The 13,359-nt window shown below is 44.4% G+C and overlaps 1 protein-coding gene across 2 annotated transcripts in view; it reads right to left on the bottom strand.

The window, feature by feature from the left end:
• Positions 1-11,474, bottom strand: part of LOC142301619 (adenine nucleotide translocase lysine N-methyltransferase-like) — a 40,973-nt gene extending 29,499 nt beyond the window's left edge. For both annotated transcript variants that reach the window (XM_075342648.1, XM_075342652.1), the window contains exon 1: positions 11,266-11,474. The gene's annotated coding sequence lies outside the window, so the exon portion shown is untranslated. The remainder of the gene's footprint in view (positions 1-11,265) is intronic.
• Between the last annotated feature and the right edge of the window lie 1,885 nt (positions 11,475-13,359).

Genomic DNA, 13,359 nt, shown 5'->3' with positions numbered 1-13,359 from the left:
CAAACAGTCATAAGCCGTCCATCCACGGAGTGTCAGTTTTTTAATTTGTTGCCGATTAACTTTTTGAGCAGCACCAACCACAGTCCCCCAAACACTGATCAGAAAGGAGACTGTTTTCCTTCACCATAAATTTCCCATGTAAAAAAGGTCCACAGGTTCTCAATAGGGTTTAGGTCAGGTGAAGAAGCCGGGTCTTTATTAATTAATCTTTAAGGTCTTTACCGGCAGCTGAGCAGTGTAGACTTCGATGCTGCTATGAAGCATTGTCCTGCATAACAATCGTGGTTTTATTGAAAGATGCAGACTCTTTCCTGAACCACTGCTTAAAAAAATTGGCTTCTAAAGGCTGGCAGTAGGTTTGAGTCCATTTTCAACAACAAATGGTCCAAGTAGCTCATATTTAGTAATACCAGCCCATAGCAGTACCCACCTCCACCTTCTTGGTGCCTGAGTCAAAGTGGAGGTCTGTGCCCGATACCCATCCATCTGTTTCATCAAGTGTCAGTCTCATCCAATTAGTGGATAAACCCTTTGAAAACTGTCTTCAGATATTTCTGGGCCCAGTCTTGACGTTTCCCCTTCTGTGTCTTCCTCAGTGTACTTCATGCTAGTGAAAAATTCCATGCCTGCTGCTGACCTCAAGTGACATATGGAGGAGTCTGTTGACCTTGTGGGACATTTACACCATTGGATTATGTCAGATCTTAGAGGATTTTTTTTAAATTAATTGGTGAACGAGGGAGTGTTGGGGAGTCTTGAATCAAATAAACTTTTTTTTTTTTTAAATTTACACCTACCGGATTAGTAATAGTGGTGTCTGATAGTCACCTCTCCTTTACTAATCTCTAGGCTTAATGCCAGCTGACATCAACCCCAATTGCCACCACACTAGGGCAATCGGCAATCGGGCAAAAGAGCTGGGGAGAAGCGCCATAATTGCTACATCAAATGGATGTGCCACTATTTTTAGGCTTCAGTGCTAGAGAGAAGTAACGGGGTTAATGCCGTGCTGCTGACGAATTAAATACTGTTGATTAATAAAAACCTTTTATTTCATAGGTCTACGCGTTTCAGGCAGTCACCTTCATGACAAGAAAGAAAAATCAACAAATATATGAATATGCAGGAGTTGACACGTGTGTATATATACATACACACGTGATAAAATAGAAAGACCACTTACTAAAAGTTACGGAAAAAAAAAAAAATTGTCGGGCAAAACAGCTGCCCCTATGACAGCGTTTTTTTCAATAAAGGTTATCAAATAATTATAATTTCACAAGTTGTTGAAAAGTTTGTAATAAAATAAAAATAAAAATGGAAAATACAAAGCATGGAAAATACAAAGCATGGAAAAAAAGATAAGGAAAAAAAAAGGACAAATTATTTGTGTCCTTTTTCTTCCTTATCCTTTTTTTCCATTTTTTATATTATTTTCCATTTTTATTTCTTTTATTACAAACTTTTCAACAACATGTGAAATTATAATTATTTGAAAATGTTTATTGTAAAAAACGCTGAGTATTAGGGGCAGTTGTTATGCCCGATTTTTTTCGAACTTTCAGTAGGCGGTCTTTTTATTTTATCACATGTATATATACACGTGTCAACTCCTGTATATCCGTACATTATTTTTATTCTTGTCCTGAATAAGGGGACTGGATCCCTCAAACGTGTAGACCTCTGAAATAAAAGATGTTTTTATTAATAACCAACAGTATTTAATTCAGCAGTGGCACAGCATTAACCCTGTTTCTCCTCTCCAGCACTGAAATTCAACCCACATGCGGCTGCATTACCTTAAGCCTTCATAGGAGTTGTGACTTACAACCCTAATAGGTGAGTGTAATATCAGATAAGACCCTATTTCCTCTCTTTTGTCCTGGCCACTATTTTTAGGCTGGGAAGGGCCAAATTTCCATGAAACTTGCCAGCCTGATTATACCATCCCCCGGCTATATGCTTTACCTTGGCTAGTTATCAAAAATATTATTCATTTATAAATAATTTTAAACAGTGGCATTGGGTCCCCTCTATTTCTGATAACTAGACAAGGTAAAGCAGACAGCTGAGCACCTGCAGCTGTTTACCTTGTCTGGTTTGCAAAAATATGGGGAACCTCACACCATTTTCTTTTTATTACCTATTATTTGCAAGGCAATTGTCCTTCTCTCACCTTCATTTTGCTTCCTTTTGCAGCCCCCCTCAGCCCTAACTACGACCATTTTACAGCACAAAAGTTTTGGGCCCCATTGATTTCTATGGGGTTTGGGGTCAAGTCCGGGTACAGAACTGAATTTTTAACTAAAGTTCAGCAGAAACCTGTGAACCTGTACATCAACGGCTCTGCTCATCTCTAACTATATTGCTAATATGCTGCGGATTTTCTGCCTGCAAATCCTGATGGAAGATTTGAAATAATTCTGTTCCATGTGAACATAGGGGCAACTTTACACCACGCAACTTAGAGCATTAAAAGGGGTTGTCCACTACCTGGACAATGCCTTCTCAATTGCCATCTTCCCCCTTATAAAATAACAACAGCCTATACTCACCTGTTCCTTGAATGATGGCACTGGCTCTCTCGGAGGTCGTGTAACATTATTTCAAGTGAGCCCTGCTGACAATCAGCAGCTGCTTCAGTCTCGCTGCTTTTGGATGAAACTGACACCTGGATGAAGCGAGAGCTCCTGCTGTTCTACGAGTTCCTCCGAATGTTAGTTATTTCTGACTGCAATGTTGCGCAGGCCCTGGAGAGCCAGTGCCATCATCGCAGGACAGGCCCTGTAGAGGAATATGGGCAGTTACTTTATAACGGAAAATTTAGAAATTGGGAACGTGTTGTCCAAGTAGTGGAATTTGGCAGGACATCCAACCGGCCTCACAACTGCAGATCATGTGTAATCAAACCAGCCCAGGACCTCCACATCCAGCATCTTCTGCTCCAAGATCAGCGACCAGGACAGCTGCTGCAACAATCAGTGCATAACCAAAGAGTTTCTGCACAAACCGAAAGAAACCATCTCATGGAAGCTCATCTGCTGCTCCTCATCGGGGTCTCCACCTGACTGTAGTTTGTCATCGTAACCGACTTGAGTGAGCAAATGCTCACATTCTATGGTGCCTGGCAGGTTGGAGAGATGTTTTCTTCATGAATGAGTCCCGTTTTTCACTGTACAGGGAAGATGGTGTGTATAGGATAATGTGCACGAGCGGTTTGCTGATGTCAGCATTGTGAATCGAGTGGCCCATGGTGGCGGTGGGGTTATGGTATGGGCAGATGTATGTTATGGATGACGAACACAGGTATTTTATTGATGCCATTTTCAATGCACAGGACGAGGTCCTGAGGCCATTCTTCTGCCTTATCCACGACCATCACCTCATGTTGCAGCTGATAATGCACGGCCCGATGATGCAGGGATCTGTACACAAATCCTGGAAGCTGCAAACATCCCAGTTATTGTATGGCAGTATACTCACCAAACATATCACGCATTGAGCATGTTGTGGATGCTCTGGATCGGCGTATACAACAGCATGTCCAAGTTCCTGACAAAATCCAGCAACTTCTCAGCCATTGAAGAGGAGTGGACCAACAATCCACAGACCACAATCAACAACCTGATCAACTCTATGTAAGGCCCCTTCACACATCCATGTCTATGGTACATGTGAGGTTCGTTTTCACACGTACCGGAGACATTGGCACACGTAGACCTATTAAAATCAATGGGTCTGTGCACACGTGCATGTTTTCCCATGGACTGTGTCCATGTGAAGCATACGTGTGTCCATGTGCTACATACGTTGACATGTCCATTTGTTTCCAGCAGCACGGGTGTGCTCTGTGTGACATCAGTGTGACACATACCGGAGAAAACAACGTTTCTGTGAAATAAAATTAATTTCTACACTCACCTTCTCCAGCACTGCTGTCACTTACTTCCAGGCCCACTTATTATGGTTATCGCATATTCACTGCACTTAGGACCGGAAGCAGCAGCGCAGTAGACATCAGCACAACAGACAGCAACGCCAGGGATAGGTGAGCATAAAATTCCTGTTCTCTGTGTGTTTTTACGAATAGCACGTGGAGAACATTTGTGTGCCGAAATCACGGCACACGGAGGGCCATACGCACCTTTTGCACATCCGTGCAAAACGTACGTGGTTTCCATGGAGGTATGAAAGAGGCCTAAAGGAGAGGAGTTGCACTGCGTGAGGCAAATCGTGGTCACACCAGACACTTACTGGCCTTCCGACCCCACCTACACCTCTCTAATACTGTAAAACTGCACATTTTAGAGTGCCATTTTATTGTGGCCAGCCTAAAGCACACCTGTGCAATAATCAGCATCTTGATATACCACACCTGTGAGGTGGACGGATTATGTTGGTAAGGCCTGTTTCAGCCGTCAGTGATTCTGGTACATTTGTGCTTTCTTTTTTTATACGTACCAAAATCACTGACATACGCAGACCCATTATAATTAATGAGTCTGCTCACACATCAGTGATTTTTCACTGACCGTGTCTCCATGTTGTGTACACGCGTGTCTGTGATTGCCGTACGGAGACATGTCCATTTTTTTCTGGCATCACTGATGTCCCACGGACCACACTATGGTGTGATCCATGAAACACGTACCAGAAAAACACGGATATTTATAATAAACATTTTCAACTCACTTTCTCCAGCGACGCTCTGTGCAGCCTCCTGGCTGACTCATGCATATTCATGAATGCAGCCAGACCCAACCCGGAAGTAGCTGCAGAGAGCGGTGTGCGGACGCTACAGAGTTGGAGACTTCAGCACCATGGAGAGCAGGAACGGGACAGGTGCAATTACGGATAACGGATCACGTATCACCAAACCCACGTGTGCCGTGAATCACGGAACACGGAGGGACATGTGCACCGGGCCTTAAGGAGAAGCGCTCACTAACAGATTTAGACAAAATTGTGAACAATATTTGAGAGAAAAAGGCCTTTTGTTCATAGAAAAATCTTAGATATCGGCTCCTGAAAAATGGGAACAAAAACAAAAGTTGTGTTTATATTTTTGTGCAGTGTATTTACCAATGCGTGTTTGATAATGCAATGCTTATATAGGGAAACCACGTTTAACCCCTTCATACATATGAACGTATGTGTTCGTCCTCTGCTGGTGTGACCGTACCAAGCCGGGGCTTGAGCTCCCTCTACACAGGACTGATGACGGCTGAAATAAATAGTTGGCATATCTGCCTCCAACTTGAGGAAGAAAACACTTTAGTTCTTTATCCTCCCGAGCTGCATGTTTTTAACCACTTTTTATATTGTTTTTTAATTTATGCAAACTAAATCGAATGGCTTTAACCCACCTTCTCAGACAGCGTCAGGAACTCAAAATATTTCTACTTTTTCTCCATCCTTTATTCCAGACCCATCTGAAGTGTCAAGATAGCGCCAGTCCCACATCGTGATACTTTACTGCATGGCTCACAAGGGGAGCATTTTATTTTTTATTATTAACTTTTATATTTCACATAACATTAGTTATGGAAGCACCCTGATCTCTTTATTTACAGCATTAACCCATTAAAGCCACCTTCACAGGTTGAGTATTTGGTGACTTATTTACCTCAGTATTTGTAGCCAAAACCAGAAGTGGGTGATAAATACATAAGTGGTGCCCGTGTTTCTATTATACTTTTCCTCTGTTTTTTTTTTTAGCTCAGTATTTCAAACCAGGAGTGGAACAAACAAAAAAACACCTCACCACATACTCAATGTCTGCACGTGGCCTAACACAGCTCCAGCCCTGCTGTTAAGGCTACATTCACACGACCGTTCCGTTTTTGCGGACGGCAAAAAACGGTCAGTTTTTTTTCACGGATGCATCCGTGTGGCATCCATGTGAAATCCGTTCCGTTTACACTCCGTGTGTCATCCGTGTGCCTTCCGTTTTTTTTTGCGGACCAGAAAAAAACGGAAGCAGCAAGGAAGATAAATAGATGAGTAGATATAGAGATGGATAGATAGATATAGAGACAGAGAGATAGATGAATGAATGAAAGGATAGAATGAGTGAATGAATGAAAGGGATGGATGGATGGATGGATGGATGGATGGATGGATGGGAAAGACATAATGTCCCACCTCCCTGCATATTCTAAGCTGGCACCCTTTAGTGCCTTTCATGTGGCACTAAAGGCGGCTTAGCCTTGTATTTAGCAAAAAAATAAATAAATGATTAAAAAAAAAAATGACGTGGGTCCCCCCTATCTTTTGTAGCCAGCTAGGGTAAAGCAAACGGCTGCAGCCTGCAAACCACAGCTGGCAGCTTCACCTTGGCTGGTAATCCAAAACAGAGGGCACCCCACACTGTTATTTTAAATTAAATAAATAATTTAAAAGAAAAACACAGGGCCCCCCCAAATTGGATCACCAGCCAAGGTAAAGTGGACAGCTGTGGGCTGGTATTCTCAGACTAGGGAGGTCCACTGTTATTGGACACTCCCCAGCCTAAAAATAGCAGGCTACAGCCGCCCCAGAAGTGGCGCATCCATTAGATGTGCCAATCCTGGCGCTTTGCCCCAACTCATCCCGTTGCCCTGGTGCAGTGGCAAACGGGGTAATATATGGGGTTGATGCCAGATGTGTAATGTCACCTGTCACCAGGCCCTGGGGTTAGTGATGTCACGCGTCTATCAGATACCCGACATCACAAACCCAGTTAGTATTAAAAAAAAATAAATAAATAAAATATACACCATAAAAAAAGTTTTATTTGAAAAAACACTCCCCAAAAAAATCCCTCTTTCACCAATTTATTGAAAAGAACAATCAAATCCGAGTCCGGCGTAATCCAATAAGGGGGTCCCACGACGATCCATACCATAGTCACTGTCCCAGTCAATGAAGAACAGATTATTCCCCATTGGCTGGGAGAGCAGTGCAGTGACCTGAGCTAACATCAATAGGTCAGCCCAGGTCACTGCAGGGGATAACGACCGCTGCTGTCAGGAGGTTAGATGAGATCATTACCAGCTGTGACGATCTCCTGCACTCCTGACGTCAGCGCTGTTACTGATTTCTATGCCCGCCGCGTTCACAGCGAAGAATCGCGGGAGCCGTGACGTCACTGCTAGTGACATTTTTGGGCCGCCCGCGAGACTTTATGTGAGAACGTGACGGGCATAGAAGGCAGTGACAGTGCTGACGTGAGGAGTACAGGAGATCGTCACAGCAGGTAATGATCTCATCTAACCTCCTGACAGCAGCGCTAGTCATTCCCGCGGCTGCCCGCGATGCAGTGTGAGAAGCTGCTGATAGTGTCTGCCCGCACTGCAGTATCAGCAGCTTCTCACACTGCAGCGCAGGCAGCCGCGGGGCTGGCAGGGAGCGGGACACAGACTGCACAGGCACCCGACACAGGTCACACGGAAGTGCTTCCGTGTGGCTTCCGGGGATTTTGCGGTCCCATTGACTTGTATTGAGTCACGGTCCGTTATTACAGAACAGAATAGGACATGTTCCATAATAACGGAACGGACATATGGCATCCGATGTGTTTTTTTGTAAGATCGGATGCATAAGGAAGTTCTTCCGTGTGCCATCCGATTCTACACAAAAGACATTGAAAAGATGGTCCTGTCCGTGGGTCCGCAAAAAAACAGGAACTGACCAGGACCAACGGAACAGTCATGTGAATGAGCCCTCACCATGTAAATGCCTCTGTAAATTTCTGGCAGCAGCATTTGAGTGACATCACTGCTGCCCAAATCAGCCAGCCGTGATTGCAAGGTGTCAATGTGCTATTACAGCAATCATTGGCTTGCTGAAGGACACGGCGCTGCCATCTTGGGTCTCCTCTGACGCTCATTTATACAGTGTCCACCGCCGATTAACTTGAGAACGGCGGCAGCTATAGGCATAGAAGTGGTGTCTAGGTATAGTAAAGTAGCCATGCGCTACGCAATGAAACCACTTATAGCGCCACCTGGTGGAAAACATCGGAGTTAGCATTTTTATCTTGAAAATGGAATGAGATAGAGAAAAAAAGGGAGTTAAAAAATTGTAGGGCATCATCAATTCAATACTAATCGACACCTTGCATACAGAAATGCTATGATAAGAATGTGTAAAACTCACAAGGCTGCGGACGTGAAGCAATACCTCATGGAGACCTTCCTATAAGTCATTGGGTATGGTGGCTGCGTGGAGTGGCCTCCACGCTCACCTGACCCCATTGGACTTTTTTCTGTGAGGTCACATCAAACAGGAGGTGTATGTGACCCGCCCCAGGGCCGTGGGGTACTCTGTTCCGGGTGTTAGTTAATCGGATTATGTCACGGGGGCCTGTGCCCGCTTCCGTGGCCCTGGTGGTCGCTGAAAGTCAATAAATAAAAAAAAAAAAATTAAAAAAAATAAAAAAGAGAAAAAAATAAATAAAAGTATTTTGTGACGCCACCGGGGCTGCAGGTCAGACCTCTGGGGTGATGAATAGGCAGCCAGTTGTTTATGCTTCCCGTAGGTGAAGCAGGGTCCCCAGGGCAGTTTTAGCAGTCTCTACACGATATATGGCGTTTTTTCCTCACAGCCTTTGTCACTTTAGTGCAGCAGCCTATGGCTCCTCAGATGAAGAAATAAAGTGCGTCACACCAATTCATTAACTCTGACCAGGTTTTACTTGCAGGTGTTAAAAAGGGGTTCAGTTTCTGATGTTACAGCTTTTGGGTGATCTGGGAACAGTTCAGGATCTCTGCACCAGGTCAGTCGTGTGGCCTCCCTGCTGCGCTGTTTCTCCTTGGTACTAGGCTGCCTGTAGCTATACCTTGTCCCTCTCTCACTGTCTTCACCTGTATGGCAGGCGGCGGGAGCTTCTCTAAGGGGCACTGCTGTACTCACTGCGGTCCCTAAGCTCTGTGTAGTGGCTTTGCCTTCAGGTGCTGCTGCGGCCAGGAGATCTGCAGTCTCCCTGGCCTCCGGTCTTTATTGCTGGGCAGATTAGATCCCTCACAATCTCAGACGCCGGTGTCCGATAATCAGCGCTGTTCCTTGGGGATGAACCGGTCTGGCTCCACCTCCCCGGTCACTCCTCTTTTGCCTCACTCTTGATCCCTCAGGCGGTCAAACAGTTACTCATACGGGCTAAGCACTGCACTCTCCATTTTGATGTCTTCCCTCACTCTCTGCTCGCACAGACTCCTTTTCTCCAACTGTCAACTGTCTCTCTGACTCCGCCTCCAAACCTGGCTTTAAAGGGGACCTCACCTGAACTCGACTTGTAGAGCTCCCCCTTGGCTTGGAGTGGAAATGTTGTATGTGGGATTACCTGATGTGGAGATCCTTCCCTGCCCAGGTACAGGTATATTTGTGGCAACTGAACCCTGGGGTGCCAGATATGCGACCCCTCCACCAACATTGCAGGACCTACGACGACATATCACAGATGCTTGTGCAAACGTGTCACCTACCATATTGCACAACGTGCAGCAAGATACAGTATGCTGTGCAGAGTCTAGATGTGCATTGCAGCTGACGATGGCCACTTTGAGCATCAAAGTTAAATGATCGCCATATGCGTGACCAGCATTCAGTGATTTTTGGGCGGGGGGGGGGGGGGGGTCATTGGTTTCATATCATAGCATTTCTGTATGCAAGGTGTCGATTCATATTGAATTGATGAAGCCCTACAATTTTTTAATTAATTTTTTTTCTCTCTCATTCTGTTTTCAAGATAAAAATGCTAACTCCGTTGTTTTCCACCAGGTGGCACTATAGGTGGTTTCATTGCGTAGCGCATGGCTACTTTACTATACCTAGACACCACTTCTATGCCTATAGCTGCCGCCGTTCTCAAGTTAAGGCCTAAGCCACACGGCGAGAAAATCGGTGCGAGTGGAGTGCGATAAAACATCGCATTCCACTCGGACCAATATTAGCCTGTGTGTCATTGCATATGAGCGATTATTTTCTCAGCCCTAATCGGACCGAGAAAACAATCGCAGCATGCTGCGGGTGTAATGCGAGACTCTTTCGCTCCCATTCAAGTCTATGGGGCGAGAGAAAAATCGCACTGTACTCACGGTATACTGCGCGTGCAGAGCGAGAATCGCAATATCCGGCTACGGAGGAGAGAGGGAGATAAATCCCTCCTCAGCGCCGGCCTGTCCCTTGCAACTGAGGTCCGCTCGCACAGTCGGAGGGATACTAGTATGCCACTCGGCTCTGCTGTACTGCCAGCGTGAGCCGAGTGTCATGCGAGCATCGCACTAGTGCCCTGTGTGGCTCCGGCCTAATGGCGGTGGACAGGATACAGGTGGACACACTGTATATGGAGCTTCAAAGTAGAACAGGATTTACACTATATACTGTAGTATTTAAGTGGTCAGATGATGCACCAAATCTGTAATAGTCCAGTCGATCAAAAGGTTAAAAAAAAAAAAAAAAAAAAAAAAAACAGAATTGCAGTTTTTGGGCATCATATATCTTCCCTAAACAAAAAAAAAACCAAACAAATACCAAAATCAACGAAAATATCAGCTCAGCATACAAAAAAAAAGGCCAAACCCGCACACAGCTCCATTAAAGAAAAAACAACAACTTTACAGCCCTTGGAAAATGACCTCAACCAAAAAAAAATAAAAAAAAAAGTGAAACACCTTTTTTCCCCTTAAACATGATAAAAAAAAAAAAAATAGTTGGTATTTCAAAAGTAATAGTAGAGTTTGTCTCAAAAAAAAAAATCATTTTGAACTGCTATAATACGTAGTTCAGTGCGCAGAGGCGACCTTTCTCAGCAGCGGAGGACCTTACATGGGTGAGCTGAATACTTTTTTCTCTACTTTCTCAGCAGCGCAGGTGTTGCTTACACAGGACGATGTGCTGCAGCGCAAATGATCATTTCACCTGACGAACAAGCATCTTGCTAGTTTGTTGGGTGATCGGTGACCAGTTTAACACATGAAGATTATTCTGAAGCGAGCGTTCCTGGGTGCACACGTTCATGATTGAGCAGTATAAGAGCACCTGTGAGGGTGGGCGATATACATTTTTTATATATATATATATATATATATATATATATATATATATATATATATATATATATATATATATATATATATATATATATATATTATATAATGCTGAACATAAACATTTCTCCAGCTCTTCACTGACTCTGGCAGTTTTGCAGGTTATGTCCTCCATCACCTGATCACCTGAGCACTGACAGTGAAGGGGTCTGCATTGCCCCCTGTGTGCAGCACTTACCTCCACAGCCCACTCACTCCTGCACTAGTGAATTGTGCTCTAATCCCTGTTGTTGCAGTACATAAACTCCACCACCAGGAGGCGCGGCAGGAAAGGTCAGTGCTGGTTCAGCACATTGCAGGGTCACGTGACGGCACTGCTGACATGCCACACTGAAAATCCTGCTTGTACTTGCTCGGAGCCACATGCAGAGCTTCCCTTCTCCCTATATGGATAGGTACAAGGGCTAAAAATGAATGGCATGGGCCAAAGAAAAACAAAAGGCTCTTTCCCACAGTTAAGATGGCGACTTCCTGATTTCCTGTGCTGGCAGCACGTGACGTCAGAGGAGCAATAGTGAGAAGGGCTGTCGCTTAGAATTATGGGACGGCTGGGGGAAGTGGAGCAGTGAGTCAGGAGGGCATGATGGGAGTTGTAGTTTTACAACAGCTGCAGAACTACGGTAGTAGATAGACATTGCTGTGTGGTGATTTAGCATTTCATTTTATATATATATGCATGTTATATGTGAGAAGTAACTGAAGTTTTCTCATTAACCACGTCCTGACGGGAGCAGTTTTCATTTTTGCACTTTAGTTTTTTTTTTTATTTAATTTTCTTCTTCCAGGAATCTTTTTTTTTTTTAGTATTAGGACCTGATTTTTGCAGAACAACTTGTAGTTTGGAATGAAAGCATTCATTTTTCCATTTAAGGCACTGAAAAGTGGGGGGAGTAGAGTGAAATGGTGAAAAAAAAGTGCCGTCATTGTTTTGTTGGGGTTTTTTTTCAGTTTTTTGTTTTGCTTTTTTTTTTTTTTTTGCAGTTTTGTTTTTACAGTATTTATTGTGCAATTAAAATGACCTGGTCAATTGATTCTCTCGCTCAGGTCCAATTCGGCGATATCAAACTTGTATCAGATCTGGATCTGCGCATGCGCCTCCACCAACACCAGTGTACTGAAGAATGCCGGGAGACAAATCTGTGCAAGCGCCACCAGAGGTGAGGAGGCACAGGCGCAAACTCTAGAAGGGGAGGCACATACAGACGCCAGAGGCAGGAGGAGAGGTTGTGGCAGAGCCGAAGATCCGACCCACAGTCCCGCCCCAATTCACCAAAAGAATTTTACACCCAAACTTCACATATGGATTAGAGAACAACCAGGACACAGATTTCTTCTCTTAGGCTGGAGTCACAGGATGGTATGGCATCTGATGCGAGTGCACAGGATGTGATGCCAGTGTGAGCCGAGTGTCATTATACTGTGATGCAATTCTGCGGCCAGATCACAGCTGCGGAGGAGAAGGAGGAATTAATCGCTCTATCTCTGCCATTGTTAGCTGATGCAATCACACTGCACTTTGATGTCAGTCAAATGTTTCACTTGCACCCATAGACTTGTATGGGTGTGAGTGACACAGCTCTCACAGACAATCGCAGCATGCTGCGACTTTTCGCTCATCCAGAATCTGACCATCTGCTCTCCCTCACTTAATAACATTGGTCCGAGTGCAATGTGAATTTTTCTTGCATTGCACTCGCCCAAGTCATATGATCATGTGAGTGTACCCTAAAAGTTTCTATTGAATCTGTGTAACAGCGCCTGTATGGCAATGCCTTTATTAAATCGGGATGACAAGTTCTCTAAAATATACAGTGCTTGAAAAAGTATTCGTATCTCGTGAACTTTTCCTGTCTGGACTGTGATTGGGCCATTCACACACAAGAATATGCTTTGATCTAAACCATTCACTGTAGCTCTGGCAGGATGTTTAGTGTTGTTGTCCTGCTGGAAGGTGAACCTACACCCCAGGCTCAACTCTTTTGCAGCTTCTAACAGGTTTTATTCCAGGATTGTCCTGTATGTAGCTCCATACATCTTCCCATCAACTCTGATCCGCTTCACTGTCCCTGCTGAAGAAAGGACTCCCCACAGCATGAGGTGGCCACCGCCATGTCTGACAGGGGGGATGGTGTTTTCAGGATGATGTTCAGTATTTGTTCTTCACCACATATAGAGTTTTGCATATAGTCGAAGAAGTTCCACTTTGGTCTTATCAGACCACAGCACCTTTTTCCACATGCCAGCTGTGTCACTTACGTGGATTTTTGCAAAC

Source organism: Anomaloglossus baeobatrachus, chromosome 1, assembly GCF_048569485.1.
Source record: "Anomaloglossus baeobatrachus isolate aAnoBae1 chromosome 1, aAnoBae1.hap1, whole genome shotgun sequence".
Taxonomy (NCBI): domain Eukaryota; kingdom Metazoa; phylum Chordata; class Amphibia; order Anura; family Aromobatidae; genus Anomaloglossus; species Anomaloglossus baeobatrachus.
The sequence above is the reverse complement of the archived record's forward strand: the minus strand, read 5'-3'. Positions and strand labels throughout refer to the sequence as shown.